Consider the following 24,808-nt stretch of genomic DNA (forward strand, 5'->3'; position numbering starts at 1 on the left):
CTGTCCTGGGTCCAGCATGCAAGAGCCATTATGAAGAAAGCACAGCAGCGCCTCTACTTTCTTAGAAGTTTGTGAAGATTTGGCATGTTATCTAAAACTTTGATAAGCTTCTAAGGATGTGTGGTAGGGAGTATATTGGCTGGTTGCATCACGGCCTGGTATGGAAACACCAAAGCCCTTGAATAAAAAAGCCTACAAAAGTAATGGATATTGCGCAGTCCATAAAGCTTTCCCCACCATCAGAGGAAAGCAATATCCATCATTAAGAACCCCCACCATCCAGGTCATGCTCTCTTCTTGCTGCTGTCATCAGGGAGAAGGTACAGGAGCCTCAGGACCTCCACCACCAAGTTCAGGTACAGTTATTACCCCTCAATTATCAGGCTCTTGAAGCAGAGGGGATAGCTTCAGTCACCCCACCATGGAATTATTCCCACAACCTATGGACCCTTTCCAGAACACTTCATCTCTTATTCTTTGATATTTATTGTTTATTTATTTATTTATTATTAGTAGTAGTCATATTTCTTTTATTCTTTCTTTTTTTGTATTTGCATAGTTTGTTGTCTTTTGCACATTGATTGTTTTTCCATCACGATAGGTGTGATCTTTCATTGATTCTATTGTGCTTCTTGTGTTTACTAAGATTGGCTGCAAGAAAATGAATCTCAGGTTTCTACTTTGATTATAAATTTACTTTGAACTCATTTGCCCTAGCCTAATGCCCTGATCCTCCAAATATTTGACACTCTTCAAACCCTTTCATCACAGGTCTTTCCCTGTGAATCCTAGGTTTGACTTTGGTTTTAGGTCTTCCTTGTTGAGTGAAAGAGAGGCTACTTTCAGTATTAGTCAGCCCCAATGAATTTCCAAACTGTGGACACATGAGAAATGTTTGTTGGCATACCACACAGCAACCACTTCATGTATTTCTGCAGTTGCACAATTATTCTAAAACCATGTGAATTGGCAAATGTTGAGAAGGCGGCTGGCAGATAGATTTTTAATGTGTTCTATGTTGTTATAAAGTATGCAAGGCAAACAAATGTGTGTTGTGCAAATGGGTTCTTGCAGATTAAGAAGCACTTTACGTGAGTGTGCTAATACAAATAATGTGTAGGAAGCAAACGTTTTTAGCATTAATGGTATGTGCTATTTTGAATTGTGAAGAGGGTATTAAAGCATTATCAAATCAACGATGTCAGGCTGGAAATTTCTGATTCTGGAAAAATTTATATTGAATTAGAACAATAGATAGAAGTTCAAAGTAAATATATTATCAAGGTACATATCTGTCAACATATACAACCATGGGATTCATTTTCTCGCATGCAAACACAGTATATCCAAGAAACACAATCGATTTCCTGAAAGTCCGTACCCAACTGGATGGACAAATTAAGAAAACAAAAATAACAATAATAAATAAATCAATAACTATCGAGAACATGAAGAGTTCTTGAAAGTGAGTCCATGGGTTGCGGGGATATTTCGGTAATAGGGCAGGTGAAATTGTGTGAAGTTAACCCCTATGGGTCAAGAGCTTGGTGGCTAAGCAAAAAAAAAGAGGGAAAAAACCCAACAAAAAATAGAATTGTATCAGCAGCGAGTCTATAATGCCCCCATCTGGGCTGCTGTTGGCTGCCCAACATCTCCACTTGCGAGGTACTTGTTACTACTGAATGTTTACTAGAGAGTAGGGAAAGAGTGGGTTGCTGAAAGTTTCCTGTTTATTACCTCGAAGATAATTTTATCTTGTTGCAGAAGTTGCTAGGAAGCAGGGTTTGCTGCACCGACACCAGGTCTGGGTCACTACGTTCATAAGTTGCCCCTTTCGAATCTGGACGATCTTACTTCGAACACAGGGCTAGGTTTCCTGTCACTGCACCACCCCACCCCCAATTTAGCTGTTTTTTAAAAAAAATATATCCCTTTCGGCAACATTTCGTACCCTGCACCTCCCCAGAGAGATCGCAGTGCTGTTTAAAATCTACTCAAGCCCAAAGGAGGGTATGAAATTAATATCAGACAGGAAAAGACAATTGGAAAAGGGTTATTAAGTACAAAAATTGTTGTAAGAGCTTCCAGCAAACTAAAAATAAATTATACAATTCGCAAGCGCATGTAGCATGAAGCCTACAGCTAGTAATGATTCGAGTAACGCTCGAATCGGTCCACGCGGGACCAAATCCCCGGCCGTTGACAATTTGTTTCACAAGCGTGTGGGCTAGTGTAAACTTTCTAAATGATGTGGCCGCCGAGGAAGTATTTATTGTCATCCTTCATTGCACTTGATCGAGTGCATGAGAATGACTAAACCGAGCCTAGCGCAGAGCCAGCACGCAAGGTGAAAGATCTACCTTAAAAATACATTCTGACCATTGCTGTAATACACGCGTTCACATAAAGCCACTCGCTTCGAAAGGTTTTGTTCAATCATCAGTCCCTTAGTAAATAAAACTGAGATTCAGAGGGACAGTCATTCCCAATTCCTTTATTAACAAAATAATCGATTATGTCATTTCACGTCGAGTCTGACTTTGTTAATATCGTGGATAGTAAATAACTTGCACGGCAAAAATGACTTCAAAATGATAAGGTGAACGGAACTAGAAAATATCTCCATTGCAAAAACAACCCCTTCCATGACACCTGCAGTAGCTTTACAAAACAAATAACAAACATCGGGGAGAGGGGTATACAGTACCAGGAACTGGCGCGTGGATTTATTCTAGGGCACATTTCATAAACTGGAGACATTTACATTTTTTCCTGCGTTTGACGTCGCTACCTTCAATCCATTAAACATGCCAAAATAACAAACGTATTCCTCACCTTTGTGTCTCTCCATTTCTTTCAGTGGTAAAAATGCGTCAGTCTAGAGACAAAAGGGGATTTTTTTTCTCTTCTTGCTTAGCCTTAAAAGTTCTTCTTGTTTTGCTGTTGGATCTGCAGCGAGCAGTTTTTTTTTTCCACTCGATGCCTGTGCCCCGGGGCCGCGCTGACGCGCCGGGGCTGCGCCGTTCTCCTTCCCCCGCCCCCGCCTTTGCCCCCGCCTTTGCTCCTGCCGCCACCGCCACCTCGCTCAGTCACCTCCAGAAAACACACCACCTTTTCCCGGCAGCCAGCCCTCACTGTGAGCACCCCCACATCTCACAGTCCCACAGCTGACGCTACCAGCGAGCTGGCAGAGCTATCCACTGGGCGGTGGGATGTTAGCACAAGCGCGCACTGAGCCACAGTTCCAAACCAACCATTCCCAAACCTTTACTGGCATGCTCGCTTCCGATATGGTTAGGTATTTTGTCTGACCTTCCCAGCAGGGGGTTCCATTAAATATTTTAACCCTTTAATTGTCACGACCTCATCTGCCCCAACATCACTCGACTGTCAACCCGAACTAGATAATCTACCCCCATTTTTTTGTGTCAAGAACACAAAATGCTGAAAAATATTTCCGCAGGTCAAACAGCTGCGGCAAGAAAAACAGTTAATGTTCCTTATCTGTCGCCCTTCGTCATCTTATGCCCATCTCTTTCAATTATAAAGACTGATCAGCATTAGGTTATCACCGGCATGTGACGTGAAATTTGTTAACTTAGCAGCAACAGTTCATTGCAATAGATAATCTAGCAGAGAAGGAAAAAATAATAAATAAAGTAAAATAATAATAATAAATAAACAAGTAAATCAATTACGTATACTCAATGGATTTTAAAAACGTGCAAAAACAGAAATACTGAATATTAAAAAAAATGTGAGGTAGTGTTCAAAGATTCAATGTTCATTTAGGAATCGATGGCAGAGGGGAAGAAGCTGTTCCTGAATCGCCGAGTGTATGCCTTCGGGCTTCTGTACCTCCTACCTGATGGTAACAATGAAGAAAAGGCATGCCCTGGGTGCTGGAGGTCTTAATAATGGACGCTGCCGTCCTGAGACATCGCTCCCTAAAGATGTCCTGGGTACTTTGTAGGCTCGTACCCAAGATGGAGCTGACTAGATTTACAAAATTCTGCAGCTTCTTTCAGTCCTGTGCAGTAGCCCCTCCACACCAGACAGTCATACAGCCTGTCAGAATGCTCGCCACGGTACAACTATAGAAGTTTTTGAGTGTATTTGTTGACATGCCAAATCTCTTCAAACTCCTAATAAAGCATAGCCGCTGTCTTGCCTTCTTTATAATTACATCCATATGTTGGGACCAGGTTAGATCCTCAGAGATATTGACACCCAAGAGCATGAAACTGCTCACTCTCTCCACTTCTGATCCCTCTATGAGGATTGGCATGTGTTCCTTCATCTTACACTTCCTGAAGTCTACAATCAGCTCTTTCATCCTACTGACGTTGAGTGCCAGGTTGTTGCTGTGGCACCATTCCACTAGTTGGCATATCTCACTCCTGTACGCCCTCTTGTCACCACCTGAGATTCTACCAACAATGGTTGTATTGTCAGCAAATTTATAGATGGTATTTGAGCTATGCCTAGCCACACAGTCATGTGTATATAGACAGTAGAGCAGTGGGCTAAGCACATGCCCCTGAGGTGCGCCAGTGTTGATCGTCAGCAAGGGGGATACGTTATCACCAATCCGCACAGACTGTGGTCTTCTGGTTAGGAAGTCCAGGGTCCAATTGCAGAGGGGGGTACAGAGGCCCAGGTTCTGCAACTTCTCAATCAGGATTGTGAGAATAATGGTATTTAATGCTGAGCTATAGTCAATGAACAACATCCTGACGTAGATGTTTGTGTTGTCCAAGTGGTCTAAAGTCACATGGAGAGCCATTGAGATTGCATCTGCCGTTGACCTATTGTGGCGATAGACAAATTGCAATGGGTCCAGGTCCTTGCTGAAGTAGTTCAGTCTAGTCATGACCAACCTCTCAAAGCATTTCATCACTGTCAATGTGAGTGCTACCTGGTGATAGTCATTAAGACAGCCCACATTATACTTCTTAGACACTGGTATAATTGTTGCCTTTTTGAAGAAAGTGGGAACTCTCACCCTTAGCAGTGAGAGATTGAAAATGTCTTTGAATACTCCTGCTAATTGATTGGCACAGGTTTTTAGAGCCCTACCAGGTATTCCATCGGGACCTTCCACCTTTCGAGGGTTCACTCTCTTTAAAGACTGCCTAACATCGGCCTCTGAGACGGAGATCACAGAATGATCAGGTGCAGCAGGGACCTTCACAGAGTTACCCCCCGAAACATCAACAATATCTCCCATTACCCCTCAATGCTGTTCCATTCCTCCAGTTCCTTTAGCAGATTGTTTGTGCTCCAATGTCCAGCACTTGCAATTTCTTGTGTCTCCTCAATTAACTTGCCTGATTTGTTCCTTCGTTATTTTCTGTAATCACCATCTTTTCCCATCCCTTTTACCTATCGCTCTGCCTCTGAAGCGTAGTTTCGTTGACTTTATCTGCAGACAAAAAAGTTCAGCTGCTATTGTACAGTATTTTGTACCATCAAACAAGGATGAAAATGCCTTATCGATTATTTATAACTCTGAATCTAAAGTCTGCTTACTTACCTTGATTTCCTTATAGATGTTAACATTAAATTAGCAATCAAGTTTTCATTTTTATTGTTCAATCTATGTGCATTACTGATATGTCTGCCCTCTTTGCTTAAGTTTATACAGAGTTGCTTCTTCCATTCAGAGAAGTCATAGAGGTAGTGAGTACCATATTGTTTGGATGATTGGCCGACAGTAGCTTATGGAAAGTCTAAGGTCAGTGTTGGATGAACTACAGAGCTCAAAGCAAAGTCATGCTCCTTAAGTTCTAAGTGCTTGTCAGTCTTGGAGGAATGATACCAAGTTATTTTTTTCATCTTGAATTGCACACTAACCTCCTTTAGCCTGCTCTGGATTTATAATCACCAGGGGAATTCTTGAGAAATGAACCACTTTTAGCATTGAAGGATTTCATCCCAAAATGTCACCTGTTTGTTAATTTCCATAACGTAGTCCAACCTGCTGAGTTGCTCCAGCATTTTGTGTGTTTTAGCATTGAATATTGGTTGACAGCATTTGCTGTTGACAAGTGAGCTGGAAGTGTAGAAGCACATGTAACTTACAATATACAGTTTATTGAAGAATACATTCGTTTCACTGAAATTTTGAAGTGTGGAGAAATAACTAAAGCACCTTCTACTGATAAAAGCAGGCTAATTTCTCCCAGAGAAAATAAATAGTGTTTGCTGAATACATCATTTATGCAAAATCAGTCTGGCACTTATCAGCCCTAGTTCTGATAAAGAATCATCAACCTGAACTGTAGACAGTCTGATAAAGAATCATCAACCTGAACTGTAGACAGTCTCTTTCCACAAATAGTGCCAGGCATGCTGAGTGTTTCCAACATGTTTCTAACGTGCTTCTGGGTTTTTTTTTTTGGCCACAAGATTTGTTTGAAAAGGAACTTATTCAATCTTTGAATTGCTATGACATTCTTATGTTGCCACCAGCTCCAATTTGAAATACAGTTTAAGACAATTCACATTTAGGTTCCTTCTATTGGAAATACAGCTAGAATACATTTATCTTATTTAAGTAGATAAAGGACAAAAGCGCCAATGAATTGGTGAAGGTAAAAGTTCACCAAAAGATTTTTGATATTGGTAGTAAAATAACAATAATACTCAAACTTATCGACCTAGCCCGAAGTTGGAGCAGTCAGATTAAAGGCATGGCAATACCAAAGTTCAAAGTAAATTTATTATCAAAGTATGTATATGTCACCATGTACAACCCTGAGATTCATTTTCTTGCATGCATTCACTGTAGAACAAAGAAATACAATAGAATCAATGAAAACTTACACACAAAAAATAGCAAGCAACCATTGTGCATCAGAAGACAAACTGCAAATACAGATAACTACAGGTAATAATAATTATAGCTAAATGAGTTGTAGAGTCCTTGAAAGAGAGCTTAAAGGTTGTCTAATCAGTTCATTGTTCAGATAAGTGAATATATCCATGCTGATTCGGGAACCTAATCGTTGAAGTGTAATAACTATTTTTCAGCCTGTTGGTGGGGGTCCTAAGGTTCCTGTACCTCCTTCCTGATGGCAGCAGTGAGAAGAGAGCGTGGCCTAGATGGTGGGGGTCTTTGATGAGGGATGCTGCTTTCCAGGTAGTCAAGGCAAAAGAACCAGTAATAGTTAATATTTAGGTCCATCTACAAGGTAGAGATGCCAGATGCTGCAGTTGTACAGCATCAAATGCAATCTTAAATTTACTAGGAAGAGGCTAGAAGTTATAAATTTGAAAAAGAAATTTAATCTAGAAACTTGATGACTTTCTTCACAAGGTAGATGTTGATAAGCTTTTTCCATGGATGAAGTGTCTACATGTGGGGTCACAGACTTAGAATAAAGGGATACCCAGAGAGGAACTTAGAATAGAATGAATTTCACATAAGGAGGCGTGTGGATTTTGCATGTCCTTACTTCGGCTGGCTGCAGTCATTCAGCACATTCAAGACCACGATCATAGATTTCTAACAGTCAGATAAGCAGGTGTAATAAACTACAATTATAGTCATAATTTTATTGATGAATTTGGCTAGATGGTTCAGCCAACATTTTAATCCCATTCTATGTTCTGAAAGTGTGTTGCACTTAAAATTGTAGTAATGTGATATTTATGAAACTTCAAGTAAGTGGTGATAATTCTAGAGAATACTTTCTTGTACCCAAATAACATCTTGTTGATATCAGGAAATCTTTGCTTTTGCTTAAGCCCACAATTATTTTTATTCCTATATTTTGCCTTTTTTTGTACCCAATTCGATTTGTATCACAGCACAATTCTATAGCCTTTTGACCAAGTATTTATCTGTAAGCTTGGACAGCAGAACAATGTCCCTAGCATTCTAGATGGGTGAAGAAGAACTTGTTAGTGGGCGATACACCTAGCAAACCCAAGTGTGTGGAGCTGCTACTGATAAGGTGCAGTATCCCATCCTCTACGTAAGTAGGAAAAGAAAAGATGTGGATGAGAATTGGTAATGAATCCAGTGTCTTGTATTGGTGATATTTAGTTCTTGATTGGTGAAGTTGCAAAGGCAGCCAAGAGAAAAATATGAAGTAGGTTGTAAAGCTGAGTGGGCGTGTTATGAAAAGATCTCAGTTCTGGAGGAAAGGGGGAAGTACCTGGAGACATTTAGGAGAGCTAAAACCTGATGCTGATTCAGAAAGCATGAAAACATTTTGATATTTTTCCTTGCTCCTCCTTGTCTTGAATTATGAATATTCATTCTTAACCTTTTCTTTGTCTCTGGCTCATGATGTATTTTCCAGAAACTTTATGAGGGTGTGCAGTGAAAATCAGTAAAATTGTCCCAGGGGTTTCAGATTTGCCATTTTAGGAGACTGAGCAGACTAGAGCTCTATACTTTGGAGTTCAGAAGAAAGAGAGATCAGAATCAGGTCTATTATCACTGTCTTATATACAGTAATTTGACTTTTGTTGTTTTGCTGCAGCAGTACAATGCAAAAACATAAAATCAGTATAAATTACAAAATCAATAAATAGAGCTAAATAAAGAATAATGAGGCAGTGTTCATGGGTTAATGAACTGTTCGGAAATCTGAAGGTGGAGGGGAACAAGCTGCTTCTGAAACATTGAGTGTGTGTCATCAGGCTTCTGTACCTCCTCCCTGATGGTAGTAATGAGAAGAGGACGTGACCCAGATGATGAGGGTCCTTAATGATGAATGCCACCTTCATGGTTGAATCTACACCCCTCTGCACCCTCTTGTGTTCCTATTGTGAGGGGATCCAGGAGTACCCCTATTAACTGTTTGGAGACAGACATTTATCATTGATGGTTTGTTTGGAAAGGAGAGAGAGACAGAGTTATTTACCACTGATATGTTGCTTTTGAAAAGAGAGAGAGAGACGAAGATTAACGGTTGGACTGTCACTTTAAGGCATTGGAAGTAACTTTGGACTTCTACTGAGTTTGGAGTTGGAGACAGCACCGAGCAGCTCGAAGGTTGCTATGGTGACCAAAGGCTGGTTGTTGATATTACTTGCAAGGACAAGTTGCCTGCTTGTGCATTTCTTTACAGACAAAGGAAGGAGGGACTCTTTGAATAACAGGTGATGCTCAGCCTGATGAAATAAATGGGAGGTCAGATGATACAGACCTCAGGACACATGATCTAGACACTGAATGAGCATTGCTGTGCCCGCAGAGAAAGTGGGTTTTTTGGAGGCTCTATCAGCCGGATCAATCCAAATTGCTATTCCATCGGTGAAGAAGGGGTTGACTGGTGGGCAGTTGTCTATGTGTCCACCCTCGCCGGGGTGATAGCTCCACCACAGAAGACCGGTCCCCCTGGTTAAAGTCACAGTCGGTGACTTGTAAAGGATTTCGGAGGACGACGAGAAGATCGACGGCATCAGCTCACCTGAAGACTCAGCTCACTTTCTCTCTCTCTCTCTCTCTCTCTCTCTCTCTCTCTCTCTCCATCACTACTCAACTAAATACCATGAACTGAACTGAACTGAACTTTACTCAACATCATAAGACCGTATCTTTTTACCTCTAGACTTAAAGAAGCTTGGTTTTTTCATACATATATATTCCACACTTACTTCTATATATAATCATTGCTAACCTGTTTGATTTATTTACATTTATATTACTGTATTGCGTAGTTACTAATAAATATTATTAGCTTATAGCAATACGAGACTCCAAAGTGTTTTCCATCTCTGCTGGTTCTTTGTCCCCGTCACGGGGTACGTGACACTATGCATTGGAGCATCCATACCAGACTAGGATGCAACGAGTCTCCACCATAATTCTATAGAAGTTCATAAAAGTCTTTGTTGATAATCTCCTCAAACTTCTAATGAAGTACAGCATCTGCCATTCCTTCCTCAGGACTACATCAATGTGTTGGGCCCAGTATAGATACCCTGAGATGTTGACACCCAGGAACTTGAAGCCACTTACCCTTTCCACCGTTATGTGTTTTCCTGATTTTTTTCCTTCCTGAAGTCCACAATCTATTCCTTGGTCTTGCTGATACTGAATGCAAGGTTTTTGTTGCAACATCACTCAAACCACCAATCTGTCCCACTGCTGTATGCCTCCTTGTTGCCATCTGAGATTAAACTTATCTCATTGAAACTTGCAAATTTCATACAAACCTGGACAATTAGATGCAAGGTGGATTTTTCCCGTGAGTGAAGAGTCTAGAATAAGAGTTCTCTGCCCTGGAATAAAAGGTAGACATTATAGAGCTGGGATGCAGGAAAATTCTTCATGTAGTGGGTGCTAAATCTTTGAAGTGTTTTACCCCCCAAGGGCTGTGGAGGTGTGGATATAGAGTTTTAAGGCATCCGATAGTCTTGCGAGACCATGGATCTGCGCCTGGAAAGTCTTCACTCTGCAAGTCTCCCCTTTCCACAACACCAATATTGTCCAAGGGAAGGACATTAGGACCCATACAGCTTGGCACCAGTGTCGTCGCAGGGCAATGTGTGAGTAAGTGCCTTGCTCGAGGACACAACACGTTGCCTCGGCTGGGGCTCGAACTCACGACCTTCAGGTCACTAGTCCAATGCCTTAACCACTTGGCCACGTGCCCACACATATAGAGTTTATTTCAAAGAGAAATGAATAGGCTTCTGGATATGAAGGGAATTGAAGCATATGGTAAACAATACCAAGTTAGGTCAACCCTAATTTCAATGAATAATGAGGAGAGACTCAATGGTTCCAATGGTTTACTCCTGCTTCTATTTTAATGTTCCTTTACATACAAGTTCATTAAATTATTTAGAAATAATCAGAAGTTAATTATATGTTAAACAGTCATAGCCCTATTATATAAAATCTATTCCTTTAAGCATACATTTAATGTATCTCATAAGGAGCTAGTGTATAGGGGATCTAATATGTCGCAATTCAGAATTGACCATTGGCATTAACTGAAACCGTTCGAGATGACTTACATTTTAGCACTTTTTATTCCTTTCTCTTGGTCTCAGAATGCTATCTTAACCACATTTCTACATTGCCAGGCTGTATCAAAAGACAAAAACAACTCAGTAGTAGAAGAAACATCACCAATCAAACTGCCTTCCTTACTAACGGACTCTTTTTCCATTGAACTAAGGAGATCAATGTAACTATTATATTTCAGTTATCTTGTGCACCTTAGTTTCCTGTTGTATGTAACTGAAGTTGCTCTAAGTGAAACTATCAGTTATAAGACCATCTTTTAATTCTGTGGCATTCAGAAACTGATCTTATTCTGAGCTCTTAGAAGAAATGGGAGCAGCTGACTTTGTGAGCCTGTGTGAATTTGGTGATTGTAAATAGGGTATTAGTTTTAATCTCTCCTTATCTTTTCTCTTACTTCATTTCACATTATTTTCTAATAATCCCATCCTAACAACTGGTACTCATGAGTGGGAATAGATTCAGGTTCTTTGCTCTGCCTGCACCATGGCAACGGTAGAGTCAGGGGCTCTACTATTGCCCTGCCTAAGATCAAGCTGATTCTGAAAATAGCTTTAAATCTGTAAATTAGAACAAACGAACAGAGGTTATAATCTCATGACGCATTTTGTGAATTGAGCTTTTGGAAATCAAACAGAGCCAATGAAGTGCTTTTGGAGTAGTCAAATTTATAGTGTTGGAAATAATATAGCAAAGAAACATAACTGATGGGAAACATGATCAGGTAATGGCCTGGACTTTTGATGTCACCTTGCCATAAATCTTAACGTAAAAGTATAGTTACCTTCAATAATTTTTCCTGCAAAAACTTGGTTTAAAGGCAGATTTTGTGTGTGTGTATGTGTGCCTTTCACCATAGTATTCACCATAGCGGGTATGAAAGTGACATCACATGGGGCTATTAAGTTAAGCCACACCCACAAAATCTGAAGAAGGGTTGCCAGTTCTTTTAAGAAACAGCCCTGCACTTGGATCGTTATGCATCAGAGTTTGTAATTTTAAGCGTTTAAAAACATACAGGAACCACATTTAATTTAAAAAGAATGTAAAGACATTTTGTTAAGACAAGTCTTGGAAAGTCTTAAAATTTAACATGTTATTACTTAGGTATTTTGCAGATCTTCTCTTCCATTTTAATGTTTATGGAAACGTGGTCCTTTCTCCTCCTCAGGCAAGGCACAGAAGCTCTGTCTGAGGTCTCTTGGTAAGTAGTGGGCAATTAACCCGTGTTCTCTCCTTGTTGAACCCCATTTGGAGTTTAACATTGAAACCCAGCTTCCATTATTGCTGAGAACTTCTGACAACAACTATTGGATTTCCATCATTGATTTTATAGATGTGAAAATATCAAATCTGGTTAGTTTTGAGAAGTACCAACCCCAGAATAGTGGGTTCATTGGCTGAGACTCACAACCGTGATGACAGTGACTAACTGCAATTGGCTGAAGGCAAATATTTGTCAGTTTACTAGGGACAACACTGCTGCTTTTCTTCAGAGTAATGCCTTGGTATAGTTTATTATACTTGGAAAAGGCAGACAAAGCTTTGGTTTAAAGTCTGAACTGAAAGACAACACCTTAAAGTGCGACACTGGAGAGCTAACCTTGATCTAGGGTTTGTAACCTGTGGGTCTTGAACCACGTGTATTTTTTTTAAGGACTTGTGCACAGCTACTGCCGCAGAAATTCACTCTGAGGTTGCTTGATGGGCACTAATGGGTCTGATGTATGGCATTAATGCAAGCAATTTACTCGGAACTTGAGGTGGTGCATAGCTTTAGGTTCTGTAACAATTTTGAAGAGCTGGGGTGCTCTGTCACGTTAAGGTGATTTATAGGACTGATACGTAGTTCTGGGATTCCAGAGACACAGAAAGGTGAAGGAAAAATGTTTTTTTAAAATATCTGAATAAAATTAAACATTCTTTGCATTATGAAGTAATATATGTGTCGCTGTTCAGTCTTTAAATTATTACACGTGTATAGAGATTATTAAGTTAATTACATTCCTGACCAAATTGCGGGGAAAGCTAGCTCTTCTTTTAGCTTTCTGAACCTTGATCTAGATTTTGTCGCCAAATCGAGACCTGAAACCCTCTGAGTGAGGAGGTACTGCTGAATGTTGAGAAACATCTCAAAAGGGTAGATATCGGCACCACGCATGTACAATTGCATCCAGAGCCGCGACGGAGAAAATCACACGAATGGCCAGGCGTTGTTTATGAAGAGAGAAGTGTTAAAATTTCCAGTCAATGACCTTTCATAGAAACTGGAGAAGGTGATCAAAAATGTATATTTACTCTATGAATAGGGGTAAGGTGAGAGAGAATAGGAAACATCTCTGACAGCATGATGACCAAAGCTGTCTAAAATTACTTTTCTGACCAAAGTGGAGGAAAAACTGGCACTACTTGTTTGGGTTTCTGATCCTTGATCTAAATTTTGTGCCCAAATCTCTGCAGCAGGAGTTAGGCCCGCAGTCCTCTGAGTGAGGTGAAAGCGGGGCTGCCGCTGTCTGAGAGGGAAATGAATATTATTCCTATTTGAGCTGCCTAGAAAACTGGAGAGTGATTGTTGAAAAAGGGGGGAAAAAAGCACAAAATAAAGGGGAAAAAGTAAACGTCATGCTGGGCAATGTGTGGAAAACAGCAAATTAGGGTGCTTTTGTGAATACAGGAGAATCTTAGTTAATTTTGCAAGCAGATTATCTTGCACTTGGTTCTCACCTTCAAAAGAAATGCTGGTTATTTGAAATGATTAAATACCACCTGGAGTCCTTGGGCTGTAATATACCTGCACAGAAAGTTGGTAAATTGGTTTATTATTGTCCTATGTACTGAAGCACAACGAAAAGCTTTATTTTGCCTGCCATCCACAAATGCATCGAGGTAGTACAAGGGAAAAACAGAATGCAGAATGTCGTGTTATCATTGCTGAGAAAATGCAGTGCAGGCGGACATTAAGTTGCAATGCCATGGTAGGCTGGATTTTGAGCTCAAGAGTACATCTTAATATACAAGAGGTCCATTCAATAATGGTGGGACAGAAGCTGTCTTTGAGTCTGGTGGTTCACACTTCCAGGTTTTTGTATCTTCTACCTTATTGGGGGGTAGGGGGTGGCAGGGAGGAGAGATAATGTCCAGGGACCTTGAACATATTGGCTGCTTTACCGAGGGAGCAAGAAGTGTTTAAAAAAAGTCCGTGGAGGGGTAGCTGGTTGTCATGATGTATTGAGCTGCCTTGGGCTGATAAGTTGTCATACCAAGCTATGATGCATCCAGGTAGGATCCTTTGTACAGTGAATGTATAAGAAGTTAGTGAGGGTCAACGGGGTCATGCTGAATTTCTTCAGCCTCCTGAGGAAGTAGATGCACTGGTGTGCTTCCTTGGCCATTAAGATGAGGTCCTTGAGCTTATGCTGGATTTTATCAGTAGCAAAGAAGCTTATATGTTTTTATAAAGGCTACAACTGAAGATGCCAAAGAATTCCAAGCAAATTTGATGTGGCTAATGTATTGCATTCCATGTATGAATGTGAAAGTTCTGGCATTTACCTCTGTAACTTTGAAAAGCAGGTTCTCGGGCCAAGTCTCATTTTACACAGCTTTCTAATTTCTAATTACACTGGTTTCTATTTCCTAATCTATAATTTCTGTTTGGACTACTCATGGGATCGAGACGAAGAGTGCCAAGTTCCACAGATTCCTCATTTATTCTGGACACCTTTCTGCTAAACCGACCTGTTAGAACTGGCATGGGTCCAGTAATCCAACTGATTTGAATAGAGGAAAATAATTACCAGAATGATGGGCAAGGTAATTTGTTTTCACATTTTTTAATTTAAATTAAATTGACTCTATTTGTTTTTCAATGCTTTTATTTATATATTGAATATTTTAATAATTCTGACATTCTTGTGCTTTTGTGACTTGAACAGTGTTTCTGTCAGTGAGTCTGTATTACCTGGCCGTCACAATGCTTCTCCCTGTTATTGGAAAGCATTGAAATTGCCGGGACCTGCTGATCAGTTGGGAACTAAGTCTCCAGGTAGAAGCCAATGCTTGGGGACCTGCTGCCTTTAAGCTCTTCATTTAGTGAAGGTTCAAAGCGCAATAATACTTGAAGTATGTGTCAATGCTTATGAAGGAAAAAGTAAATGCATTCATTAAAAAATTTAGATAATCAATATTAAGCATGTCAGGCGGTATCTGCGGAAATAAACATTCACGGCTGATAATCAGTGTTTTTTTATTGCTGTACTGAAACTGTTATTCTCTCTCCACAGATTGTATTTACTTCTGATTTCCAGCATCTGCAGTATGTTTGGGTTTGCATTCATTTGGTACGTTTCATGTTTTGAAAAGTTCTGAAGCACCCCAGACTGAATGTTGGTTTTGAAATGTATCAAATGGTTACATAGTCAATTTACACGTAACATGGTCCCTCAAGCAAAAGATAACAAACCCACTGCCTCTGCCTCAGAGATGAACGTTTTGCCAACAAAGCTGAATATACCTTCAAAAATCTTTCTGTGTTTGATTAATAACTGGATGTTGCAGTGTCAAGGTTAGTGAGTAGCATGTGAGAAATCATCTGCATTTTGCCATAGACTGAATCACAGGGAAGGTTCTGGCATGGAAGGAGGCAATTTGGCCTGGAGTGCCATGTGTTAGCTCTATATTGGAGCAACTCAGCTAACCTCTTCTCCCACCAGCCTGCAATTTTTTTTTTTCTTTCAACTGTATCGATTACCAATTTGAATGTCATGATTGAATTTGACTCCACTTTTTCTAAACCATTTACCCCACCAGAGCAGTCCAGGTGCATTTAGTTTCTTTATCAGGCACCTTAATTCCATGTTGTCTTGTTCTTGATTCTTACAGCAATGAGAACACCTTCTCTCTGTTTGCTCTTTATAGATTTTAATTCAGGCTGATTTCATACCCTCTTGATCTTCCCTGTTACATTTAGAACAACCACTGTTTCTCCAATCAATCTAAAGTACATCATCCTTGGAATAATTCTAGCTAATCTCCATAGTTTTTGCATACTTCGTAACTACAGCGTCCAGATCTGTACACAAAATTCCAGCTGATGAACCGGAGCCTTATAAATTTTCATTGTGACTCGCTTTCACTTGTTCTCTATGCCATTATGTATAAAACCAGGTTTGCCCTGATGAAGGGTCTCAGCCTGAAATGCTGTTTGTTTATTCCTCTCCACAGGTGCTGCTTGGCTTCTTGAGTCCCTCCAGCATTTTGTGCATCTTACTCCTATAATTTTGTTTTGGATTTTAAGGAAAATTTCATTGAATAGACTGTGTTTAAATAAAACATATTAAGGGTAATCTATGCATTTGTTTCTTGTAGAGGAAAGCAATCAGTTATAGATAGAAAGTAAGCTTCTAATAAAGGCCTGCCCTATCTATTTTAATAAACTTCATCTCCTGATTCGTTGCAGTCTCAAGACACTAGACCAGAAGACAACGTAATCTTCGGAAGAGTTAGAAATCTCTGATTTTCCTCCTGATTTGGAAGTAGGTTGGTATATCAGTGGATATGACCCAGTCCATCACTGGTAAAACCCTTCCCACAATGAGCACATCTACATAGCATGTTCTTGCAGGAAAGTAGCATCCACCATCGGGGCCCCCACCACCCAGATCATGCTCTCTCCTCACTGCTGTCACCAGGAAGAAGGTACAAGAACCTCAGGATTCACACCACCAGGTTCAGGAACAGTTATTATCCCTCAGCCATCAGGCTCTTGAACCAAAGGGGATAACTTCCCTTGCACCATCACTGAAATGTTCCCACAACCTACGGATTCACTTTCAAGGACTCCTCATCTCATGTTCTCAATATGTATGTACTATTTATCTATTTATTTTTATTACTCCTTTCATTTTGCATTTGCATAGTTGTCTTTTGCACACTGTTTGAGCACCCAGTTGGTGGGGTCTTTCATTGATTCTATTGTGGACCTACTGAGTATGCCCACAAGAAAATAAATCTCAGGGTTGTATATGATGACAAATATGTACTTTGATAATACACTTACTTTTAACTTTGACTGCAAATGAACTGGCCAGTTATAAATCTTTACAACCTATTGAGAAACAGAAAGCAATACAGATGGGGGCATAATTATTTCTTGTAGCTTTGCTCACTCAATTTGTGATTCCGATTTGCATGTTGTTCTCTTTAGGGAAAGTAAATGTGCCTGAGAAAATTTGCTCACACTGCTTCTGAGTGGTTGGTTTGGTAGGCAAGGGAAGGATTTTTCCCCAGTGTCTCTTCATGTTCTCCTTTGGATGCCTGAAAAGGACTTTGAAAACTTACCCTTGGAGAGAGACAAAGTGTAAATAACAACGGTACTTAGAAATTACAGTACAATCAGATCTCCTAGCAGAGGTAGTATATTCCCATTTTAATTACACATTAATCCTAATTAATATTAATCTAGTGTAAGAGAAAATGTATCTAATAAATCAATGTTGCCAATGTGGATATAGATTCAGAATTAGGAATACAAGGGACCAATGCATAGTTTGTAGTTTATTACAACGGGTAGCTCAGACTGGATATTGTTTCACTTTGACCCAGTATGGCTTGATCTTTTAAATTTTTTTCTTGTCTATAACTTCTTGTTAGAGCTCCAAAATTCATCACAAACCATGCAATCATGGGCACTATTTTTGAAACTTGTGAACTTAGACAAGCGAAGCTGGATTCCAATTTTACTTTTAGCCAACATTATGAACACCACCGTTTATGGCCTAATCTACATCAACATATCTCAAGCTAATATGGTTGACCACACCATTCTCCACTATCAGCTGATTAGGGGGCCCTCACCCACTTCCATTCCTAACTACCCAGCCCTAGCTACAGAATCATTCATGGTGGCTTCCTTCTGCATTCTAACTGCAGAGTCTATTAACTCAATACAGTACAAGGATTATCCCAGCTACCCTCTTTTTTTCTCTGCACAGATGTGTCTGAAACTGTATTGGATTTTGTGATGTGCAGGTCCACTTCATTGCGGCAGCACTGCTGGGTTGTCAGACTGCTTTGCTGATATTTGGCTCTGGAGAGGTGGAAATTTCCTCCAACTAAACTTCAGGAGGACAAGTTTCTGGTCACAGCCTCAAACTTAATCACTCATAATTATCAATTCACTTCTTCAATATTCTTCAGACATTTGCAGATGGGTCCTTTCAAACATTTCTAGATTTATTGTAGGTGTATTCTTCCCCCAGTTTATTTATTGTTTTCCTCCTTTATATTTGCTCAGATAGGATGGTAGGGATGCCAGGCAGGAGAGTGGAATGCTCCTCTTGTGGGATGTGTGAGGTAGGGAGACCTCCAGTGTCCCTGACACCTTCACCTGTGAGAAGCACATCCAGCCGCAGCTCCTAATACTCCGTGTTCAGGTGTTGGACCTGGAACTGGATGAACTCCAGATCATTCGGAAGGCTGAGGGGGTGGCAGATAGGACATTTCGAGAGGTAGTTACACCCAAGGTGCAGGACAAAGGAGAATGGCTGACAGTCAAATACGGGAAAGGGATTAAACAGTTTGTGCAGAGTATCCACATGGCCATCCCTTCAATAACACATATACCACCTTGGATACTGTTAGGGGGCATGAACTAGCAGAGGAAAATCACTGTGGACAGGTCTCTGGCACTGAGTCTGGCTCTGTGACTCAGAAGGGAAGTGGGGGCGGAGAAGAAGCAAGCTGTGGTGATAAGAGATTTATAAATTAGGGAGATTGCCGGATCTGGGACATCCTGGATTGAGTCCTCAGCATTCTTAAGTGGGATGGTGAGCAGCCAGAGGCCGTGGTCCATGTAGGTACCAATGACGTAGATAGGAAAAGTGACAAGGTTCTGCAAAGTGAGTTCAGGGAGTTAAAGGGCAGGACTTCTTGGGTTGTGATCTCTGGACTGCTACCCGTGCCTTGTGCTAGTGAGGACAGAAATAAGAAGATCACACAGTTTAACACGTGGCTATGGAGTTGGTGTAAGAGGGAGGCCTTAGGATTTTTAGATCATTCAGCTCTCTTCCAGAGAAGGTGGGACCTGTACAGAAGAGACAGTTTGCACCTAAACAGGAGGGGGACAAATATCCAAGCGGATATTTGTTTGCTTGTGTTGCACGGGGTGTGGGGAGGGGGTTAAACTGGAGTTACAGGGGAATGGGAACCAGAATGCCAGAACAGATAGAGGAGAGGTTGTGGAGACAGATGTTGTTAAGACCTCTGACAAAGTCAGAAATCGAAAGCTTGAGCATGGTGTGACTAATGTCCTGAGCTGCTTATACTTCAATATCAGAAGTTTTGTCAGAAAGATATATAAGCTCAGGGCACAGAAATAGCCATTAGTGAGACTTGATTGCAGGAGGAGTAGGACTAGCAACTCAATATTCCAGGGTTCCGTTGTTTTAGACTCGACAGAGCAGGGTGGATTCAAGGGGGATGGGTGGCATTTCTAATCAGAGGAAGTGTCGCAGCAGTGCTCAGTCAGGACAAACTGGAGAGCTCATCTAGTGAGGCTTTATGGGTGGAACTGAGGAATAAGAATGGTATGCAACACACACAAAATGCTGGTGAATGCAGCAGGCCAGACAGCATCCATAGGAAGAGGTACAGTCGACCTTTCGGGCCGAGACCCTTCGTCAGGACTAACTGAAAGAAGAGATAGTAAGAGATTTGAAAGTGGGAGGGGGAGGGGGAGATCTGAAATGATAGGAGAAGACAGGAGGGGGAGGGATGGAGCTAAGAGCTGGAAAGTTGATTGGCAAAAGGGATACGAGGTTGGAGAAGGGAGAGGATCATGGGATGGGAGGCCTAGGGAGAAAGAAAGGGGGAAGGGAGCACCAGAGGAAGATGGAGTGCAGGCAAGGAGTTATTGTGAGAGGGACAGAGAGAGAGGGAAAAAAAAAAAAAAGAAGAATAAATAAATAAATAAATAACAGAGGTTATATAAGGTGTGGCATCATCTTGACAGTAGAGGAGGCCAGCTCTCAAGATGAAGCCACACTCAGGTTGGAGGAACAACACCTTATATTCTGTCTGGGTAGCCGCCAACCTGATGGCATAAACATTGACTTCTCTAACTTCCGTTAATGCCCCTCCTCCCCTTCTTACCCCATCCCTTATTTATTTATCTATCTATCTATCTATCTATCTCTCTATCTCTCTATCTATCTATCTATCTATCTATCTATTTATTTATTATTTTTCCTTTCTCTCTCTCTCTCTCTCTCTCTATCTTTTCTCTCTCTGTCCCTCTCACAATAACTCCTTGCCTGCTCTCCATCTTCCTCTGGGCTCCCCTCCCCCTTTCTTTCTCCCTAAGCCTCCCGTCCCATGATCCTCTCCTTTCTCCAGCCTTGTATCCCTTTTGCCAATCAACTTTCCAGCTCTTAGCTCCAACCCTCCCACTCCTGTCTTCTCCTATCATTTCGGATCTCCCACTCCCCCTCCCACTTTAAAATCTCTTCTTTCAGTTAGTCCTGATGAAGGATCTCGGCCCGAAACGTCGACTGTGCTTCTTCCTATAGATGCTGCCTGGCCTGCTGCGTTCCACCAGCATTTTGTGGGTGTTGCTTGAATTTCCAGCATCTGCAGATTTCCTCGTGTTTGCTGTTTTAAAATAAGAATGGTGTGACCACTTTAATGGGACTATATTATAAACCACGCAACAGTCTGTGGGATTTAGAGGAGCACATTTGGAGAGATCGCAGACTGTTGCAAGGAACATAAGGTTGTTATAGTAAGAGATTATAACTTTCAACATGTTGACTGGGACTCCCAAACTGTTAAGAAACAAAAGGTGTATAGCAGGCATAGGCAGGTAGGAAAAAATGAGGTACTTCAAGAGTATAAGAAATAAAAGAGGACACTTTAAAAAAAAAGCAGGAGGACCAAAAGAAGGCATGAGGTTGCCCTAGAAAACAGGGTGAAGGAGAATCCTAAGGGATTCTATAGATATGTAAAGAGCAAAAGGATTGCGAGGGACCAAATTGGTCCCCTAGAAGATCAGAATTGTAATCTATGTGCGGAGTCAAAAGAGATGGGGAGATTTCAAATTATTTTTTTACTTCTGTATTTACTTGGGAGATGGATGCAGAGTCAATAGGAGTACAGCAAAGCAGCAGTGAGGTCATGGACAATATACAGATTACAGATGAGGAAGTGTTTGCTGTCTTGAGGCAAATTAGTGTGGATAAGTCCCCAGGGCCTGATAAGGTGTTCCCTCATACTCTGTGGGAGGCAAGTGCAAAAATTGCTGGGGCCCTGCCAGAGATATTTAAATCATCCTCAGCGACAGATGAGATAAAAGTAGATTCGAAGATAGCCAATGTCATTCCGCTGTTTAAGAAAGACTCTAAAAATAAACCAGGATATAATACACCGGTGCACCTGACATCAGCAGTCAGCATGACTTTTTGCATGATAAGTTGTGTCTAACCAATCTTATAGCATTTTTTGAGGAAGTTACCAGGAAAGTTGATGAAGGCAAGGCAGTGGATGTTGTCGACACAGACTTTAGGAAAGTATTTGACAAGGCCCCACAAGGGAGGTTGTTCAAGAATATTCAGTTGCTTGGCATTCAAGATGTATTAGTAAATTCCATTAGATAATGGGTTTGTGGTAGAAGCCCGAGTATGGGAGTAGATGGTTGCCTCTCTGACTGGAGGTGTGTGGCTAGTGGAGTGCCACAGGGATCCGTACTAGGTCCATTGTTGTTTGCCATCTATATCAATGTTCTGGATGATAGTGTAGTTAACTACGTCAGCAAATTTGCGGATGATACCAAGATTGGAGATATAGTGGACAGTGAGGAAAACTATCAGAGTTTGCAGTGGGACCTGGACCAGCTGGAAAAATGGGCTGAAAATTGGCAGATGGAATTTAATGCAAACAAGTGCAAGGTATTGCACTTCAGTAGGACCAAACATGGTAGGTCTTACACAGTGAATAGTAGAGCACTGAGGATTGCAGTAGCAACAAAGGGAACTGAGCATACAGGTTGATAATCATAAGACATAGGAGCAGAGTTAAACCATACAGCCCATCGAGGCTGATCCACCACTCCATCATGGCTGATCCCTGAGCCCACTCAACCCCATACACCTGCTGTCTAGCCATATCCTTTGATGCAATGACCAATCAAGAAACAATCAATTTCTGCCTTAAGTATACTTAAGGACTTGGCCTGCACCATAGTCTGTGGCAGAGCATTCTACAGATTCACTAGTCTCTGAGCTAAAAAAATTCCTCCTTATCTCTGTTTGAAAAGGCCACCTCTCAATATTGAGGCTGTGCCCTCTAGTTCTTATAAAGACTCAGCATTATCTCCTTCCTTTTATATTCTATTCCCATTGAAATAAATGCTAGCATTGCATTTGTTTTCCTTACCACAACCTGAACCTGTAATTTAACTTACTGGCAGTCTTGCATGAGGACTGCATAAGTCCCTCTGCACCTCTGATGTTTGAACCTTCTCCCCATTTAGATAATAGTCCGCACTATTGTTCCTTTCACCAACATGCATTATTGTACATTTCCTAACACTGTATTCCATCTGCCACTTTTTGCCCATTCTTCCAATTTGTCAAAGTTCTGTTGCAATTGCATTGCTTCCTCAGCACTATCTACCCTTCCACCTATCCGTGTCACCTGCAAACTTTGCCACAAAGCTATCAATTCCATTATCCAAATCACTGACAAATAAAGTGAAAAGTACTGGTCCCAATACCGACCCCTGAGGAACACCTCTAGTCACTGGCAACCAACCAGAAAAAGCCCCTTTTATTCGCACTCGCTGCCTCCTGCCTGTTAGCCATTCCCGTATCCATACCAGTACCTTTCCTGTAACGTCTCATGTGTGGCACCTTATCAAATGCCTTCTGAAAATCCAAGTAAATGATATCCACTGCCTCTCCCTTGTCCACCCTGCTTGTTTCTTCCTCAAAGATCTCTAACAGATTTGTCAGGCAAGATTTTCCTTTACAGAAACCATGCTAACCATAATTCATTGTAAGTGGCATCACAGGTAGAAAGGGTCATAAAGTAAGCTTTTGACAAACTGGCCTTCATTGACACGTTGGCCTTCATGAGTACAGGACATTGGAAGTTACATTGAAGTTGTATAAGACATTAGTGAGGTCTAATTTGGAGTATTGTGTGCAGTTTTCATCACCTATCTACAAGAAAGATATAAATAAGGTTGAAAAAATACAGAGAAAATTCACAATCATGTTGCCGCAACCGGAGGTCCTGAGTTAAGAGGAACGATTGGATGGGTTAGAACTTTACTCCTTGGAATGTAGAAAATTCAGAGGAGATTTGATAGAGACATACAAAATTATGAAGGATATAGATAGGGTATATGTAAGCAGACTTCTTCCACTGAGTTTGGGTGGGACTGGAGGTCATGGGTTAAGGGTGAATGGTGAAAAGTCTAAGGGGAATATGGAGGGAAACTTCTTCACTCAGTGAGTTGTGAGAGTATGGAATGAACTGCCAGCACAAGTAGTGAATGCAAGTCTGATTTGGATAGGTATATGGTTGGTAGCGGTATGGAGGACTATGGTCCAGGTGCAGGTCGATGGGAGTAGGCAGTTCAAATGGTTTTGGCATGGACTAGAAGGGCTGAAGGGCCTGTTTCTGTGCTGTACTTTCTATTATTCTTTGACCCTATTAATTGCTTCAATGCCTTTAGTTATCTCACCCTATACTTTGTAACTTCCTCTCTCTATTTCTTTGCATCCTCGGCCGCAGCACACCCACCCCGCCTTTCTCTGCTCTTCTTAGTTTTTAAGATGTTCCTTAAAACTCAATGAAAGGTTTGGTCAAAGTGTGCCCACTTTAATTGTCCTTGGGCACATAAAAAATAGTCACCTTTTGAAGAGGGTTAAGGCATTTTGTCGTACTAATGACACTGCATAAACGTGTTTTCTTTTTGAAATTTTCTTTTGCTATTTCTGGATTTTAAGACAGTGGACATGTGCAATGAAACCTCTGAGCTAAAAGATAAAGGGTGGTGTGAGTGTTTGAGGGTGGGGAATAGTTAGAGGACAATGGCAGTGTAACAGAAAATCAGGAAACAAATGGGAAGACTAACTGTAGTAAAGTACAAAAGACGCTGGGATGGTTTAAAATAAATCGGGAATGCAATAGGAATGGCAGGGGCAGAATAATGGTGCAGCAAAAGATAGCACACTGCTCCAGCTAATAGAGCTGCTGCCCCACTGTGCTAGAGACCTGGGTTCAATCCTGTTTTTGCCTGCTGTCTGAGTTGATTTTGCATTTTCTCTTTGACATTGAGGGGATTTCCAAAGACATTAAGGTTGGTAGGTAAATTACTGTGTAAGTGTGCGGTAGAATCCGGGGGTAGCGGGTAAAAATCTGGTGAGAATAACAACTGATTAATCTGGGGTTAGTACAATATTTTGGTATGAACTCAGTGGGCTTATAGGCTGCTGGTCTTTAAAGTTTCCAGCAGTTGCTAAAGACAACCAACTCCAAGCAGGCACAATCAGGATCCTGTTCACTGAGGTGAGTCTGGGCCTGGTTTAAATCCACAATTACACATACAATTCAAAGAAAGAATTGCAAGAATTCTACAATTGCCTTTAAAAATACTTCTTAAAATCACTTTCAATGTATTTCGTTATTTAAAAATATTGGTTGGATTCTTGCCTTCAATCAAAATGAGGTTCACCTTGAAGGCATATAATAGTTTTCAGACTGAGATTCTTATAATATTTTTGAGTTTCACACTTTACTTTTGAAGTTTTCATT

General features: G+C 40.9%; 1 long non-coding RNA gene across 1 annotated transcript in view; it reads right to left on the minus strand.

Annotated features, from left to right (window-relative positions):
* LOC140212518 (uncharacterized) overlaps nucleotides 1–3,025 on the minus strand; it is a 77,439-nt gene extending 74,414 nt beyond the window's left edge. Inside the window, exon 1 of the long non-coding RNA XR_011889739.1 lies at nucleotides 2,836–3,025. This is a non-coding gene — a long non-coding RNA (uncharacterized lncRNA). The remainder of the gene's footprint in view (nucleotides 1–2,835) is intronic.
* Between the last annotated feature and the right edge of the window lie 21,783 nt (nucleotides 3,026–24,808).

The sequence above is a fragment of the Mobula birostris genome, chromosome 19 (assembly GCF_030028105.1).
Source record: "Mobula birostris isolate sMobBir1 chromosome 19, sMobBir1.hap1, whole genome shotgun sequence".
Taxonomy (NCBI): domain Eukaryota; kingdom Metazoa; phylum Chordata; class Chondrichthyes; order Myliobatiformes; family Myliobatidae; genus Mobula; species Mobula birostris.